This window comes from Cnephaeus nilssonii (assembly GCF_951640355.1).
Source record: "Cnephaeus nilssonii genome assembly, chromosome: 6".
NCBI lineage: Eukaryota > Metazoa > Chordata > Mammalia > Chiroptera > Vespertilionidae > Cnephaeus > Cnephaeus nilssonii.
Genome location: NC_137077.1, coordinates 23,844,672 through 23,859,426, shown reverse-complemented (window position 1 = coordinate 23,859,426; position 14,755 = coordinate 23,844,672). Strand labels below are relative to the sequence as shown.

At 44.2% G+C, this 14,755-nt stretch overlaps 1 protein-coding gene across 1 annotated transcript in view; it reads left to right on the top strand.

Annotated features, from left to right (window-relative positions):
• Positions 1–788: 788 nt before the first annotated feature.
• Positions 789–14,755, top strand: part of DUSP16 (dual specificity phosphatase 16) — a 96,372-nt gene continuing 82,405 nt past the window's right edge. The window contains exon 1 of the mRNA XM_079774783.1: positions 789–950. The gene's annotated coding sequence lies outside the window, so the exon portion shown is untranslated. The remainder of the gene's footprint in view (positions 951–14,755) is intronic.

Sequence of the window (14,755 nt, the reverse complement as noted above, 5' to 3'; positions counted from 1 at the left end):
AATCAAGGTCAACATGAGGCAATGACAGAAAGGACTAGAAAGCCCTAGCACACAGGGCCCCCTTACTAGGCTCTGCTGAGGGAGGGCATGGATCCAAGTTCTAGCCACAGCGTAATAGGCAGTCTGTGATGGTTTTGTGGGTAACCAGTGAGCTTCCTCCCTCCATTGCTGCTACCATTCTCTTCTGGACCGCTAAGCTGGCATTTTCAGACATTTTAAACATCTTTTGAGAAAAATGCAGCAAGCGAGACCAATCATGGGGAAAGCAAAGCTTTAATAAAAATAGAATTCCAAATATTTCAACTGGAATTTCTTTGTCTAGCTAAGAGATTTAGAGAGTGGATCAGAGAGTCTGTAATTTCTTCTTGTCCTGAAATTAACCAGGTGTATGCCCTTGGGCAAGCCACGCAACAACCCGGGGCCCCATTTCCTCACTTGTAAAAGGAGGAACCCCATTTAGCTACTTCCAAGAGTGTTGGGGTACCTTTAGGCTGCCCTTGTTTATGGAGGACCCCTAGACTTGGAGGTGATCTCTGTGAAGCCAGTGAGAAGGAGGATCCTACAATCTTAAGAGGAAGGGCAATAAGCAACAACTGAAATCACAGGACTCCCAGGTTCCTGCCCCAGGTAAGTCCCTCCCAGGTACTGACTGAGTTGCTCTGTGTCTCACTTTCTTAACTCGTCGGATAGAAGAGGTCACAGTGGGTGGGGCTATGAACATTGAGGTTACCATTCTCAATGTTCTGGAAAGAGGACAGAGGTAGCAGAAAGGCCAGAAGAGGAGTTTCCACTGCACATTAGCCTCAATTGACTATCCCATTCTCTTTCCACATTGGAAGGGACACAGGAGCCAGGTAAGCTTCGGCGTCCCTGGCTTCTTAACTACCTGCATCACCTCAGCAGCACAGTCACCAACTTGGGCAAGGAAATCAAGATCTTGAACCAAAAGGGTAAGTCCAGGAGATGCTAAATTAGATGGGCTTTTGGAGATTTTTGTGGGATCCATAGGCGAGAGGACTTGCTTTTATTTTTTATTGTGATATAATATACATAACATGAATTTTACCACTGTAACCATTTTTAAATATACAATTCAGTGGAGGGGCCTTTTCTGATTATTCAGTTATCTCCCTATACTAATGTAGATTGTGTGCTTCCTGCTAGCAAAGTTCTTGATTAGTTTGCAGGGTGAGACTGCAGGGTCCCATCAGTTAAGCTGGGTTTGGCTTCTGCAATAGAGGAACACCCCAAAATGCCAGAAACAGGACAGGAAATTATTCAGTGGTCTTTTATCCTTGATTCAGGGTGAGATCATACTTGCTGCTGTGTCCCTTTAATTTTTATCTCTGCCTCAGCCCTAACCACTTGTCCAGACCTGTGGTTTGCCCTTGGGCCTGTTTTCTTTTATTATACTGCATTTTTGTTCTCTGATTTCTGGCTTATTCTGACAATGAAATACCTATTTTTCCTGGGATCAGCCTTGTCTTCCCCTTCACTGATCCTGCATACCTCATTTGTCAGATATGATTGACAGCTTCTTCTCTCTACTTCAGCTTCAATCCCACATCCCTGACTGCGTACTGGTCATTTCCTCTAGAATGTGCCAGTCATGGTTCTGCCAAGCATATCTCAACATGTCCAAAAACAACCTTCATTTTTTTTTTTTTTGCTACAAACCAGGAGCTCTTATAACCTTTAAGCTCCTGTCAATAGTTCATTGAGTCATTTAGATAAGAAGCAAAGTCTTCTTTGATTTAATCTCCTTTCAATGCCATTCATTCCCTAAGAACAATCAGATTTTCCTTAAAAAATCTGATGGATACCTTGTATCCATCCTTCCCTCCTTCCCGCAACCATGCCCATTTCTAGATCCTTACCACCTCTAATATCATCTAGTGCTGTGTCCACTCTTCCCCTGATTGGAGTTCCTGTGCCAGACCTTGAGCTATCTTTATTAATCAAGTCATATCTGTTGAAAACCTGAAGTTCTTCCCTATTCCTACCATGTAGGCTTCTTAACCTTATCAGACTGTTCAGTTCCCCCAATTTGATCCCATTCTAGAAAATCCTTCTGCCAGGCAGCTATATTGTAATAGAAAGTTAAATGGACTTGGAATTAGTGGACCTGCTTTCAGATCCTAGCTTTATACTCATCAGAACCACTTGGGCTAGTCACCCGCTCTTGGATCCCCATTTGAAAAATGGGGATGATAATACGTACATCATAGGGAATTTTATGAGGATTCAATGAGATAAATACATGTGGAGGCAGGTTAGCAGTGTGCTCAGAACCCACATTTGAACAGACTCCCTTGGTTCAAATCCAGGCTTTTCTACTCCATAACCATGTGACCTGGAACAAGTTCCTTCATCTCTCTGGGCTTCGTGTTTTTCGTCTGTAAAACAGAGATATAACAGTGCATACCTCCTAGGTCTATAGTGACAATCACATGAGATAATGTATGTGAAGTGCTTAATACATGCCTGGCACATTGTAAGCTGTAATAGGCGTAAGCTATTACTATTATTATGTGCAAGAGACCTAATCAGCACTTAATAAATGTTTGCTAAGTTTGTTGATGAATTCATCTTATCCATATGATCTCATTTCCCACTAATTGTTGCTATGCACATTCCTGTGCCACCCTTCCTCCAGACAGGCTGACCACCTTGACTTTCATGAAAACATCTTCCACTTTCCTTGCCTTTGGTAATGGTACTTCTCTTTTCTAGAATGGCATAATTTCTCTTCCCTGCCTATCCAAATTCTTCCCATTCTTTAAAGTCTGTCCTAAACCCTGCCTCCATGAAACTCTCTTCTGTACGTACTGATTTCTCACTTTTCTAAACCATTTACCCCTGATTCAGCATATGGTACACTCAGATACTGTTTCCTTTGTACTCATTTTATGTCTTCAACTAGTTTGGAAGATGTTCACCAGTCTAGCATTGTTTCAGAATGCATAGTAAACACAGTGAATATTTAATCTACTAGACCGGTGGTTAGCAAATTGTGGCTCCCGAGCCACATGCGGCTCTTTGGCCCCTTGAGTGTGGCTCTTCCACAAAATACCACAGCCTGAGCGAGTCTATTTTGAAGAAGTGGCGTTAGAAGTTTAAGTTTAAAAAATTTGGCTCTCAAAAGAAATTTCAATTGTTGTATTGTTGATATTTGGCTCTGTTGACTAATGAGTTTGCCGACCACTGTACTAGACTATCTTATCAACTCAGACTATCTCTTGGGATCACGTTCCCTGATTATGTATTTAGGGTAGACTTTGAAAAAAGGGAAACACACTTAGTTGTGTGAGGGTGAGAAAGGGTCCAGAATTCTGAAACAATTTTTCAGAACTAGAGTCTCTTATCAGTAGAGTGGCATCTGAAGGTGGGCAGATGAGGGGGTGAGGGATAAGGAGTTCCTGCTACATGGGACAAGGTCCTTGGCCTCTGGGCCAACGTGTTGGAGAAATGCTTAAGGATGGGGGTTCAGCAGTTGAGGGGCTGGAGGCAGACCATAGCTGACACAGACAGGAAAGTGTCCCCATTCAAATTTGGTTCTTGCTGTGACAGGCTTTGCCTTTAACTAGTTTCTCAAGTTCTTACACACCTTTACACAACATTTGCCCTATTGAGAAACTGGTTTTGCATGAAACTTCCCATGGCTTGAAGCAAGTATCCATGACGGTGTTTGCATACCATTGGGGTTTTACCCCTCCCAAATGTACCAATAAAGATGAAGTGGCATTCAGATGACGTGATATGAAGGACATCACTGCAGCCTCAAAACTGAAAATGCCATAACTGTGTGAAAGGTTCATACCAGGATTTCACAATCACAGTGAAGGCCAAGAAAGACTAGTCCAGATGCAAGGTAAAGAGCGTTGTCTTTACCCCAGTTCTCACAAAGCCTTCTCTGCAGCCTACATTGATCTCCCGTCTCTGAACTCCTGTAGTACATATTATCTAGACTACACAGTTCAGTCCTGCATTATACAGTGTCTTCTAAAAATTCTCTCTGTGTTAGTTGTGTTCCCCTACCTAGTTGCAAGTTCCTGAGAAGACAGACTATCTCTCATACTCTTTTGCTACCTCCTGTGGAGCTCCTCAATACACTTCAGTGTTGGGCACAATACGATTCTCAACAATAAGTGTTGATGATGTTTTTGGAAATGTGAATTCATGAAAAGTGGTTCCACCACGGAGAAATAGAAGACCTGTCTCTTTGTTAAAGTAGTGGGCAGCTCTAGCTAGTTTGACTCAGTGGATAGAGCGTTGGCCTGCAGACTGAAGGGTCCCAGGTTCAATTCCAGCCAAGGGCACATGCCTGGGTTGCCGGCTCCATCCCCAGTAGGGGGTGTGCAGGAGCAGCAATCAATGATTCTCTCATCATTGATGTTTCTATTTCTCTCTCCCTCTCCCTTCCTCTCTGAAATCAATAAAAATATATATTTTAAAAAGTGGCGGGCATAGGCAGTCCTATCATCATTTACGGTGCTGTCAGCAGCACCAGCCTCCTTTCATCAGTCAGGGAGTCAGGACAGTACAGTTAGGACACAGGGTCCCATTGCTTTCCCACTTAGGAGAAAGCAATGTTTACCCTAGTGTCTGAGATCCCTTCCCGATTTCCCTTTCTCCCCCCAACCATGAAGGCCATACAGTAAGAGCTGAGAGGAGCATCAGAGATCCTCTGACTCAACCCCTTTATTTTGTAGATGAGGAAACTTGGGGTTCAGGAAAGAGCAGTTGAAGATGGTGGAGGGAGGATCTGTGGGCTTTGGAGTCAGGTAGAATTGGACTTTCATCCCAGTGCTGCCACTTTTTAGCTGTGGGATTTGGAGGAGTCTCTTCACATCTTGGAGCCTCAAATTTTCTCATCTTTAAAGTGGGTGGGTAACAATGCCAACTTACTGGGGTTGTAGTGAGAACTAAGTGAGATAATGGTATGTAAACACAGTGCTTGGCAATGAGAGATGCTCAATACTTGTTGGCTCTTTCTCCTTTCCTTCTCTTGAGTATCCTGCCCAAGTTATAAAAAAATTAAGTGCTAGCCTCTCTTGTTTTTTAAGCCGGATAGTCTTTCAATCACATACTAAAGCTAGTCTTCTATCCACTAGAAAATTAGGGTGAATCATTAACATTTTTTAAAATTACCTTCACTGGGGATTTGGACCAATTTATTTTGAGCACATTTATATGCCTCAGAGATAAAAGAAATGAAAAGACAGAAATACTGAATGTCAAAGTGAAATTCAGACGTATTGAGGTTTTACCCATTTCCGACTACAGTGTTTGAACTCCTGGGACTCCTAAAATAGTGCTGATGGCCTTTTACCCTTTAAAATAAAAAATCCAGTCTCTGATATATTTACATGCTTTGCCTTTCAACCTGATATTTTTCACCTGTTTTTCTTAAGACGTACTCTTCTGCCCATTAATCATCAATTGGAGCTAAACACTGCTGTTGAGGTTCTGTTAAAGAAATCAGAAATCTGTATTGGTAAACCATTGTGGACTTGTGGGGTGGTTTAGTCTCAGAAATGAAATGGACATTCATATCATTTATAAAAATTAATGCTTGATGATAAACCTTTCTTCCTCGTGCTGGAGAAGATTTACGGGAATCATTATTTCTTTTTAAATTTTTAGCTAGTTAATATTCATTGTGTTTGGTTGCAATATATCCTTAAGCATGAAGCAGAGCTAGGATGAGACCAGAACAACAATCTCAGCATGAAATACCTCCTACTTGTGACTATTACAATGATCAAATTGTGATTACCATTTCATCATTTGGTGAATCAGGTAGGTCTTAAAGGAAGAGGAACAAAGCAGGAGCAAACCTCCCTGAAGTTTTCTTTGTGGGAGGTGTGATAGGCAGAATAATGGTCGCTCAAAGTCCTTGTCCTAATCCTCAGGACCTGTGAATGTTAGGCTACATGGCAAGGGGGGATTAAAAATGCAAAGGGATTAAAGTTGCTAATTGGCAAACTTGAACAAAGGGGAATTATTCTGGATTATCCAGGTGGGCCCAATGTCCTCGCAAGGGTCCTTAATAGGAGAAAAGGGGGCAGAGGAGAACCAGAGAGAGGGTAAGTGATGTGAGAAGAACTCTACCCACAGTTGCTAGCTTTGAAGATAGAAGAAGGGGCCATGAGTCAAGGAATGTGGCAGCCTCTGGAAGCTGGAAAGGGCCAGAAAATGGATTTTCCCCTAGAGAATCCAGTGGGGAACACAGTCCTGCTGACACCTTGACTTTAGCCCCGTGAAATTTATTTTAGACTAGTGGCCCGGTGCATGAAATTCGTGCACAGGGCGAGGGGGTTGTCCCTCAGCCCGGCCTGCACCCTTCTCCAATCTGGGACCCCTCGAAGGATGTCCTACTGCTGATTTATAGGGATTGGGCCTAAACCAGCAGTCGGACATCCCTCTCACAATCTGGTACTGCTGGCTCCTAACCGCTCACCTGCCTGCCTGCCTGATTGCCCCTAACCACTCTGCCGGCCTGCTCACCCCCAACTGCCCCCCGCCGCCTGCCTGCTCACTCCCAAATGCCCCCCCACCAGTCTGATCACCCCCAACTGCCCCCCATGCCAGTATGCTCGCCCACAACTGCCCCCCCCTGCTGGTCTGCTTGCCCACAACTGCCCCCCCTGCTGGCCTGCTCGCCCCTACCTTCCCTCCCCACTGGCCTGCTCACTTCCAACCGTCCCCCTGCTGGCCTGCTCACTCCAAACTGCCCCCCCCCCGCTGTCCTGATCACCCCCAACTGACCCCCACTGATGGCCTGCTTGACCCCAACTGGCCCCCCTGCTGGTCTGCTCACCCCCAACTGTCCCCCCCCCCCGCCGGCCTGATCACCCCCAACAGCCCCCCCCACCCACTGGCCTGATCACCCACAATTGCCGTCCTATCCTGGCCTGATCACCCATAACTGCCCTCCCCTCTTGGCCTCTAACCACCTCTACCTTGGCCCCGCCATCATGGCTTTGTCCAGAAGAACATCTGGAAGGTCTCCTGGAAGGTCTCGCAGTCTAATTAGCATATTACCCTTCCATTAGTATAGATAGAGGCCTGGTGCATGGGTGGGTGGGGGCCGGCTGGTTTGCCCTGAAGGGTGTCCCGGATCAGAGTGGGGATTCCCTTGGGGCGTGGGGCGGCCTGGGTGAGGGGCCTGTGGTGGTTTGCAGCCTGGCCACGCCCCCATTGAGTGAGGGTCCCTTCTGGGGTGAGGGTCCCCGCTGGGGTGCCTGGCCAGCCTGGGTGAGGGGCTGATGTCTGTTTGCAGGCTGGCCAAGCCCCCCAGTGGGGACCCTCACCCCATGGGGGTGTGGCCAGCCTGGGTAAGGGGTTGAGGGCTATTTTCAGGCTGGCCACGCCCCCCGGAGACCCAGGCCCCCCCAGCCACTCCTTGAGCGGAGGCCAGGGCTCCCAGCCCCTCTTTCTTTTCTTTTCCAGCCACTCCTTCAGTGGCAGCCAAGGTGGGCGGGAAGCTTGGCTTCCTCCATTGCCAGGGAAACCCAAGCCTCCCTCCTGCTCTCTCTGTGGCCACAGCCATCTTGGTTGGGTTAATTTGCATAGTTGATCCTGATTGGCTTGTGGGCGTGACTTGTGGGCATGGCAGAGTGGTGGTTAATTTGCATATTACTCTTTTATTAGATAGGATTATTAGTAGTATTAAAATAAATGTACACGGTAAAAGAAAAATTGAATCAAAATACCACCAAAGGATTTAGCAATAAAAAATGTTTCTCTCTCTCCCAAGGATAACCATTGAATAAGGTGATTTGTATTTTCTTCTTTATACTTTTCTGTAATTTATAGACTTTTAGCAATGCACATGTACTAGTATCCTATACTAGAGGCCCAATGCACAAAATTCGTGCAAGGGCCTAGCCCTTGCAGCCCCAGCTGCCTCAGCCGGCCCTCACAGCCCAGCTTCGTCCGCAAGGTTGTCCGGACGGTCCTCCATAAGGTTGTCTGGATGGTCGTTCTGCTATTTGGTCTAACTAGCATATTCCCTCTTTATTAGATAGGATAAGAAAGAGGTAATATGCAAATTGACCCTCACGCCCTCACGTCACAAGATGGCTGCACACACATTGTCACAAGATGGCCACCCCCACGTCATCACAAGATGGTTGCCCCCACGTCATCACAAGATGGCCACCCCATATTGTCACAAGATGGCTGCCACAAGATGGCCACCCCCACATCATCACAAGATGGCCACCGCACATGGTCACAAGATGGCCGGCAGGGGAGGGCAGTTGGGGGTGTCCAGGCCTGCAGGGGAGGGCAGTTGGGGGTGATCAGGCTGGCACGGGAGCAGTTAGGTGTCAATCAGGCCGGCAGGGGAGCGGTTAGGGGGCTATCAAGCAGAGTGGTTAGGGGCAATCAGGCAGCCAGGCAGGAGAGTGGTTAGGAGCCAGCCGTTCCTGATTGTGAGAAGGATGTCCGACTGCCGGATCGAGCCTAAACCAGCAGTCGACATCCTCCGAGGGGTCCCAGATTGGAGAGGGTGCAGGGGGCCCTCTAGTAGCTTTATAATAGAAATTAAAGCCAATCCTATCTAATAAAGAGGGAATATGCTAATTGACCCTCACACCATCGCAAAGATGGTGGCTCCCACAGCCAATAAGGAGGAAATATGCTAAATGTCTGCCCCACCCTCAAAGATGGTGGCGCCCACAACCAATAAAGAGGGAATATGCTAATTGACTGCCCCACCCTCAAAGATGGTGGCGCTCACAGCCAATAGAGAGGGAATATGCTAATTGACTGACCTCAACGCCCACAGCCACAAAATGGCGGCACCAAGTCTCCTCAGCCCCAGGCGGGCCTGGCCACTCCGTGCACCTGCCTCCAGAGTCCCCCAGCCCCCCAGCTGCCCAGGGCTGGCCCGAGGTGCAGGCAAGCCTCAGATGGTGGCTGCCCAGCTGCCCAGGGCCCCTCGAAGCTCAGGTAACCAGGGCCGGCTGAGGCTTGTGCTGCTGGCAGTGGCAGCAGCAGAGGTGTGATGGGGGCATTGCCTTCCCCTGATCGCCAGGTTGCCTCCTGCCCCTGAGGGCTCCAGGACTGTGAGAGGGGGCAGGCCAGACTGAGGGAGCCCTCCTCCAGTGCATGAATTTTCATGCACCAGGCCTCTAGTAAAGAATAATTAAAAAAGGAACCAAATTTTCCACCATTCCCTGCTATTTATAAAAGCTAAATTATTTGACTTAGGCCCTATGTACTCTGGCCCCAAACTGCTTTCCAGGCTTATTATATACAATTCAATACAAATGTTCTGCTTCAGTTAAAGCATTTTAAATACTCTTTCCCTGCTGGGTCTCTAACTGTATGTTTTCTCTTCCTGTGAGTTTCCCCATTCTTTTAATATCCCAATTGACTCTATTGTTCAAGATCTAAGTCAGCTCTACATAGTCTTCCTAAAAAGGGAGGAATCAGTATGTAGCGATTGTTTACCGTGTGGGCTATGTATTAAGTTGGTGCTTTACTTGGTATTCATTTGAACCTCACAACAGCTCCGGATGGTTTGTATGAATTACCTTCATTTTACAGATGAGGAAACGAAGTGTCCCTCAGCTGGAATTTGTAGCCGGCTATCCTGTCTCAGCTCAGTGAGCTCTCATTTTCCACCAGCTTTTGTAGCACATATCTGGGGTAAACTGGACCAATAATCACAGAAGTGCATTCTAAGATTTCTTATAATGTTATTTTGAATGCCTTCTATTTTGTATTTTTGTTATTTTGAATGCCATGTATTTTGTAATTTTGTTTATCTTAACAAAACCTCCTGTGGGTTCTAACTTGTTATTTCCTAGCTATATGTCTTTGGGCTAAATCTTTAACACCTTTCTTAGCCTCAACTCCCTCCATTGTAAATTAGGAAGATAATAATAATACCTAATTCTTAGGGTTATTACAAGAGTTAAAAATCCAATATATACCTTGTACAAAAGAGCTGATTGTTGTGTATTTTATTTAACACTAGAGGCCAGGTGCACAAAATTTGTGCACTGGGGTGGGGTGGGGTTGTCCCTCAGCCCAGCCTGCACCCTCTCCAATCTGGGACCCACAGGGATCGGGCCTAAACTGGCAGTCGGACATCCATCTCACAATCCGGGACTACTGGCTCCCAACTGCTCGCCTGCCTGTCAGCCTGATCACCCCCTAACCACTCTCCTGCCAGCCTAATCGATGCCTAACTGCTCCCCTGTCGGCCTGATTGCCCCCAACTGCCCTCCCCTGCAGGCCTGGTCGCCCCTAACTGCCCTCCCCTGCTGGCCTGGTTGTCCCTAACTGCCCTCCCCTGCTGGCCTGATTGCCCACAACTACCCTCTCCTGCCGGCCATCTTGTGGCGGCCATATTTGACCATATGGGGGCGGCCATCTTGTGTGAGGGCGTGAGGGTCAATTTGCATATTACCTCTTTATTATATTATAAAGTAGTTTATTTTCAAATTCCATTTAATTTCTAGTTGTTTTTTTTAAATAGTAGTAGTTTAAGATATTTCTAAAACTCAGTGACCTAAAGAAGACTAGATCTTTATCTTCCATACATTAAACAGATTTTACACAAAGTTAAAAAGTACTTTTTTGCGACTTGGTCAGAATATCCTATTTTGCTATTTAACCAACACTAAACAGAGGTTAAGTTACTTGTTAAAGACTGTTCCTAAAGGTAAATGTTTATTTACATTTATAAACATGAATGTTGTTATTGAATGTTGTCATTGTTAGTCCCGAAAGCCACTGAGAACTTGAAACCTATATTTACTTGGAAAATGGAAAAACTACTTAAAAATCCCTGATCTTCAAAAACAGACATTTATTCTTATATCCTTTTATCAGAGCAAAAAAGGAATCACTGTGTTCATTCTAATTATTTTCCTTTAGGATCACATGAAACGAAGCAAAATTCACAAATATTTTTTAGCCTTTCATTTGTTTACTTTCCCTCCTACTACCACCATCATTCTTTTCTGGTTATACAAGAATTTTTCAGCCTTTTGCAAGATGAATGCACTTCAAGTTAGAATGATAGTTCTTTTATCCTTAATATTTTACTTCACAGTTATTAAAAGACTTGCCAAAACAACCTCGACTTAAACCCAAAATGTATGTCCTACATAATACTGAAAATAAAGTTTGGGTTGCAGATAGCAAAAGTCCATCTGCTACTTTCCTGAGATTGCGACTGAGAAATTCTCATTTCTCAGGGTACTTCTCTATTACCTGTTTGTTATTAATTGTTTGATTAAATCAAAACAAACAGTCTGGTTATCAGGACATTAGGATCTTTATAGGGTTTAAATGTCCTACATTTGTCTGTAGCTAGGTATTATCCTTATTTTCCCTCCTCTTAACAGTCAAGCTTTTTGAAAGAGTAGTTTTTATTCTACTGTTTCCATTTTCTTCCTTCTTATTACCCTTTTCAACTCACTGAAGTCTTGCAGAAGCAAGATTGTTGTCAATTAAACCATTCTCTCCACAGTCACTATTGCTAAATCAAAGAAAGTCTTTTTAATCTATCTAATGGGGCTTCTCTGAGCATTAACTCACTGGAAATATGCTCTTTCTTGCTTGCAACTCTCTTTTCTTGGCTTTCTGTAACAGCAATGTCCACTGCTTTTCTAGTGTCTCCTTCTCAGCCTCCCTGTAGGCTTCTCTTCCTGAAATATCAGTATTCCCTTGATTCCCAACACCTTTCTTTTGAGTAAAAAGATGCATGATCTCATCCCCTGGCCATAACTACAACTAAATATGCCAAAGGGATCCCAAATCTTCATCTCCTGGCTAAACACGGTCGGTGAACTTCAGATACATAGATGCAATGGTCTATTCCTCACAAGCATGTCAAACTCGCAGCCGCCAGACCGCATGCGTCGCCCACTGGTTGCAAGTTTGACATGCTTGCCTGAGAGATTCCGCAGGCACCTTGAAGTCAACATGCTTAAAATTCAACTTCCTACCCTAGCTGGTTTTGCTCAATGGATAGAGCGTGGGCCTGCGGACTGAAGCGTCCTGGGTTCAACTTTGGTCAAGGGCACATGCCTGGGTTGCGGGCTCGATCCCCAGTAGGGGGTGTGCAGGAGGCAACCAATCAATGATTCTCTCTCATCATTGATGTTTCTATCTCTCCCTCTCCCTTCCTCTCTGAAATCAATAAAAATATATTTTTAAAAAAATTCAACTTCCCACCTCTCCAATTGCCATACCAACCAGCACCATTATTCACCCATTAGCTCAAGATAGAAACCTAGGAGTCAGCCAATCTTGATACTACCTTCCCCCTTAACAGCTCAGATCTAACTGGTCACCAGATCCTTTTGACTCTAGTTTTTTAATATCTTTTGAATCTGCCTTTATTTATATTTAATTCTCTAACTTATACAAGTGTCTCTTATCTTGCTTTATGTCCTCCCCACCAAACCATTCTTTATATAGCAAAATGCAGATCTGATCCTGTCATTTCTCCTACTTAAAATCATTCAGTGGCTTCCCCATCCCTTACCTTAAGTCTTTAAAGCCTGACTCCTTTGGCATAGCTTATAAGGCCTCTATGACCTTGATTCCACTTAGGTGTGTAGTACAGGCTATTCAGATCCCAGCCCTTCCATTTACTGTGCAACCTTGAGCATGTTAACTGTAAAATGGAGGGAATAATAGTTGTGAGGATTAAGTGATTAATTTTCAATAAATGTTAGCTACTCTTTTAAATTATGATTAATATCCTTCTTTATATGTCTTTGAAAAATAGTACTATTATCTCCTTAAGATAAATTCTTAAAGTGGAAATGCTGGGTGTCTATTTTTAAAACATACTGCCAAATTGCGCTGCAGAACACATATACCAATTCATACTCTGACCTGTGGTCATAAGAAGGCCCGTTTCTTCACTCTTGACCCAATCCTGGGATTAACTATTTTAACAATCTTTGCTAAATTGATAAGTGAAAAATCACCTAGTGTTTATAATTTATTGTGTCAATTTACATAGTTGCCACAGAAAGATCAGCTATACATTGATAACAGAGTGTTATTGATATTTACTCTCTCTTGGTTGTACGTCTTAAGTTGACATTGAGGTTTTTCATCTTTATCTGAGCTTGGATTTCATGTCTTTGAACCCCTTTACCTCTTCCATTTTCTTAGGAATGAGTATGTCTTTATTTAAACGAATGCATTAAACACACTTCCTATTAGACTTTAAGGACTATATTTAGTTCAGTTTCTTTGTAAAACTTTAGATGGGGAGTGCAGATGAGAGTTGGAGGACCCATTTCTAATCCCAGTTTAGTCCCTAACTAGCTGTGCATCCTTGGGCAAGCCATTTAACCTCTCTGGACCTTCACTTTCCTATATATAAAATGAGTGGGATGGTACCAGGTAATGTCTTAGGTATTGTTTAGTTCTCACGTTACGTAGGTAAAATTTTTCTTCCATGAAGTTCCTTTGGAGGCAAACTCTTAGAACATTCCCTCCTACTCTGTTGCAAATATGGACTGCTCTCCTCCAACAGTGTCACCTCTTTGAGGTAGAACTTGCCTCTTTCCAGAACTTTGGATTCATTTGTATGGTGCCATGAGCCCTAGGACAATAGCAGCAACTACCATCCAAAAAACCACAGCCAAAACTTAAATGTAAAGTAGGTCATAATTATTTTGCGTGTAACAAAACCCTTTGAAAATCTGTTGAAAGCTAGGGACCTACAGGAAAATACACATAAGCATATATGCACAACATTTTAAGGAGTCCCTAGACCCTTTGAAGCCAATTATGTATTCTCTAGGGATCCCTGAATCCTAGGCTAAGAACATTTGATTTGGGCACATTAAAGTGATCCCTAGGAGAAACTAAATGATCAAAAATGATTCCTTCCTATTGGAAAAGGGAGCTGCTAACTTAAGTACATATTTATAGAATATTATTAAAACTCTCTCTTTTCTTAAAATGTATTTTTATTGATTTCAGAGAGGAAAGGAGAGGGAGAGAGAGAAAACATCTCCTTTGTAGATTTAATTATCTGATTTAAGACCTTGGAGCCCTTGCTCTGCTGGTGCCTAAGGATATGAACAATGTCTGCCTTTGGAGAGTCTAGCACTCACTCGTCCCTTTAAACATGCTAGAAGCAGTTTTAGGTTAAGCAAGCTTGTCTATGCCTAGGAAAAACCTTGCTGGGATTTTGATAGAAAATCGTGTTCACCTATAGATCAATTTTGGAAGAATGGACATTATTACTATATTGTTTCTCCCAATCCATGAATATAGTACATTGCTTCAGTTATTTGGGTCTTCTTTAATTTCTTTCATCTGTATTTTATAAGTTTCTTTTTAAAAATATTTTTATTGATTTCAGAGAGGAAGGGAGAGGGAGAGAGAGATAGAAACATCCATGATGAGAGAGAATCATTGGCTGCCTCCTGCACAACCCGCACTGGGGTTTGAGCCTAAAACCTGGGCATATGCCCTGATGGGAATCAAACCATGACCTCCTGGTTCATAGGTCCATGCTCAACCACTGAGCCATGCCGACTGGGCTATCTGTATACTAGTATATAAAACCCTAATATGCAAATAGACCAAATGGCAGAACAACCGAACAACCAGTCGCTATGACATGCACTGACCACCAGGGGGCACGCGGAACATAGCGGGTGTGGGCAGCAGGCGGCAGAGCACAAAACATGGTGGGTGTCAGCTGCAGCGGGATGGTGGAGAAGGTGAGCGGGGGCACCAGACCAAGGCAGGG